The 3,885-nt window shown below is 42.8% G+C and overlaps 1 non-coding gene across 1 annotated transcript; it reads left to right on the forward strand.

The window, feature by feature from the left end:
- Positions 1-248: 248 nt before the first annotated feature.
- Positions 249-471, forward strand: LOC116686536 (small nucleolar RNA U3). The gene has a single exon (XR_004331285.1). It is a non-coding gene; the product is annotated as a small nucleolar RNA U3 (small nucleolar RNA).
- Positions 472-3,885: the final 3,414 nt, after the last annotated feature.

Genomic DNA, 3,885 nt, shown 5'->3' on the forward strand with positions numbered 1-3,885 from the left:
GGCTGGTGTTTAATGCAAGAAAGGACTGGAGCCGTTAGTGTAGAGCATAGTAGGCTTAACACTGAAGTATTAGACAAACAGTGACTGAAATCGAATTCAATCTACATTCGGTACTGTCTTAAAGATCTAAATAGAATTTTTCTCACCTCCAGTCATTCTGGCGCACGTATCGATTAGCTTCTGTCCCTCTGAACCCTGAGTGACCAATCACTCTGCAGTGAATGAGATGCCGTTCCCCCCTCAGTCCTCAACCACGACTTATTATCGGGGCTCATTTCTATAGCTTTCTGCTAGAGGAATGTGTTTCTAAAGTGTTTGGTCTGGCTGACCGAGATGAGTCCGTGTATTCCTTTCTGAGTCGAGAAGCTGACAGAGAGTACTGATTCACTTCACAGCTGCGCCTCTGTCATTGATGTTGTAGTCTTTGCTTCTTTATGGAGTATTGAGAAGGGAAGTAATGATCAGAGTTGTAGTAGCATATATGGTGTACACTAACATCATTGAAGAAAAAACAGGCTAAACTTCTAATTAACTTAATTTATAGTCGTCTCACAGTATGTTTTATGTCCATGTTTGAACAAGGTTGCTTGAAAGGGTTACCCCTACTTTCTTGACTTTGTAATGCTTTATGTCCAGTGTAAAAATATAAACCGAGTTTCAAGCCTAATTCCTTTTCATTTCTACCTTTGCTTTCTATTTGACATGTCAAGGAGGTGCAAATTGTTTTGAAAGCCCTATCTCTACACATCCATGTTCCCCCCCCAGGTTTTTCCACTTGAAAAACCCCCCCTTAACTCAGACTGTGTGGCCTTTACTGCTCAGCTTGATTGACCGTATTAAAGGGGTTGAACGGTCCACTGAAGTCCCGGGACGGTATGACATGTTTGAAACGAGGTTGAGTATACGCAAAGACTTGAAGCCAGGTTACTCTAGCGAGTGGACTACGGTGCATGAAGTGATTGTGGAAATCCTGAATTGATTCAGTGATTTTTTTGGCCTATTTGTATTTGATCTAAGGCTGGTTACCACTTTGGGAGAGACGTTGGACAGTTTTTTTTTGTCTTGGTTCCAGTGATTGGCATGTCTGGGTGATGGGCGTTTGGATATGCGTTAGCATGTTGGTGTATTTCCACTCCGTACCAAACAACGCCGACGCCACAGTCCTCCGTTTTAAAGCCACCACTCTCTCACCTGTACTACTGGCACTTGACTGGACACCAAGTTTCCCCGTGGGTCGCCACGCACTCGCCGTAGGAGAGGCGCTCTTCCTTATGCTGCTGGCTCGGACTCATATGAAAGTGAAATTGGGGCCAAAGGGGGAGCTGCAGAACAAAAAAATCTGAACTTATATGGTTTAATTTGCCAACTTGCTAAAATAAAAATTTGCACTTGCAGTACTTACACACGTGTGATCTTAATTTTATGTCACACCCTGAAAAATACATGAGAGATTGTGAAAAAAATCTGAATTTGTTATTTGCACTTGTTAAAATATTCCACAAACCGGTATTCTGACATGGTGAATTCCAGAAAAAATAGTCACAACTGTGTAGATTGAATTTTCCATGACAGAATTGCCAGCTGCAAGCGGTAGTGCAACATGTACTCGGTGTCTTTTTTTTTATTCTGGTTCACTTTTCCATCCCAACCACAACTCAGTGATGACAACCTCTCACACTATTCGTACCTGTGGATTGAGTCCTGTGGAGCTCTCGAGCTAACAGACGAGGGGGGTGGGAATCAGGGTTCTATCACCAGATGAGGAACAACTCGTCGCTTATTCATGTAGCATGGAACTCCCGTTAGCTAACTAGTCCAACGGCCAGGCCACTCACCAATCGGACTGAATTTTTCTTGAAAAAAAGCTATAAACAGTAAAAAAAACTTTACATAACACTGTAATATATGTTTGTCCTGCCTAGCACCACATGTCTGTACTTTTGCATATCATATTACACGTTTCTGGTTAGACCCAAACTGCATTTCATTGTCTTTGTACTTGTACCTGCACAATTACAATAAGTTTGAATCTATAAAACAAAACGATGGAGCTTTGCACCAGAGCTACACACACGATGCGCCTTTTGGGACGTCATTTTCTCTAACTCTAGTAACTGTGTGTGGCTCATCAACTTCCTTATTATTTACCTTCCTGATCCCTAAGGTCATTTTATAGCGCCTTGTCCGTCTTTTCTATTTTCTACAAAGCTTTGTAAACCTCAACCCTGGTGTCTCCAGTCCAAGAGATCAACATCATTTCTTTCAGAACAAACCTGGTTTATTAGGATATTTGTGCTGCACTGAGGTCACTCATGAATTTTTAAAATGGTTGTAGGAACCTTAAAGGGACGTGAATCTCCAATTATGTATTGATATCACAACCTCAGAGCATACAGCTGAGCCAGTCTCCTCTAAAACCCTTCTCATATGTTCCTTGGAGTCAGAAATAAACATTAGAACTATACCACTAGCTTTCTTTTACTTACTTTAACCCAACAGAACAGCTTGCGGAGTCATTTGGATGAGTTTATGGGGGGCGTCTCGCTCCCCCCTAGCGCCTGTGAGCTGAAACCCCCCCCCTTGCACTTTCAGATCACGCGTGCGCCAACTCAGCGTCCGGAAGGTAGAGCGTGAGATCAGGTCTTGCTACAAGATAGCGATTTTTTTGGATTTCTTTGGTGTTTTCACATATCGTCCTGACTGAGCCCCGGTAAAAGGGAAACATAAACTTAAGAAAGCATTGTGGGAGGAACAGAGAAAGAGGAAACTGCAGACTGACCGAGGGAGAGTCAACACAAGGAAACAGAATAGCTGCCAAAGCTCTATTCAAGAAGCTGGAGGTGGAGCTCAATAGACAATACCTTCGAGAAAAATGAGAAAACGCCAAGAAATGGCCAGAACTGCATGTCTCCCCTTGAATTGGAAGTGTTTTCCCCTCTTCACTGAGGTTGGGTGTGAAACAGTAAGCTGAGAGTGATTGGTCTGCCAATAGCAAATTTCGCGCCTCGTTGGCTGCAACCACCCCCCCATTCTACAGTAGGTAATCACTGGCTAGCTGTGCAGGAGTACCCATACCTTTTAATACCAGTTCAGGGGGTGTTAATAGTTATGGTCAAATGAAGGCTTCATTAAGCTTTCTTTCTGAACATGTTCTTCATTTTCTGAACACATTCACTCAGTAGTGTTTATTATTGGTTGTGTATCTGTGATTGCCCTATAGGTCTAGTCAGTCCGCACCTCCCCGCTCATCTTTGTTAGTTTTTACACTGTCCAGCATGAATCACTGACCCATCCTCCACTCATCCATGCATACACACCTCCTCTGCCTACACTGACTACCATACCATCATTGATTATCATTTCTTCTGTTGGTCATGTTCTCGTGTTTCCTTCACCTTGCACAACGGTCTTTTGTCCTGGCCTTTCCTGGGGTCATGACAAAGCATCTAGGTTCGTTGTTTTAAAAACAAAGAAAACACAACTTAAGCTGAAATCATTGACAGGTGGATGAACCCTGGCACAAGCCATGAATTGAAGTTGTAATTCTGTTGTTTCGTCGAATATTGAGACCCTTTCGACCCCGTCCAACCATCGCGATAAGCCTCACTGGTGTCCAAACTAAATGCAATAGGAACTTGGTAGACCCTCCTTACTGATGTTTCTAAGCTGTACTCACTATCCCTTTTTTTAAAGCACCAGACAATCACAAGTGTTTATGTGAATAATCAATGTTGTGATTCCTCAGGAGCATAAAATATAGTGCAAGTCTACCCAATTTTTTTAACTTTACAAACCATAAACTGTTCCTTCAATGTGGATCACAGATTACGAGAGCAAGAGCGAGTGGGCGCAGCGGAAGTGTCGTAGTCCCCATAACCCAATAGG

Source organism: Etheostoma spectabile, unplaced genomic scaffold, assembly GCF_008692095.1.
Source record: "Etheostoma spectabile isolate EspeVRDwgs_2016 unplaced genomic scaffold, UIUC_Espe_1.0 scaffold383, whole genome shotgun sequence".
NCBI lineage: Eukaryota > Metazoa > Chordata > Actinopteri > Perciformes > Percidae > Etheostoma > Etheostoma spectabile.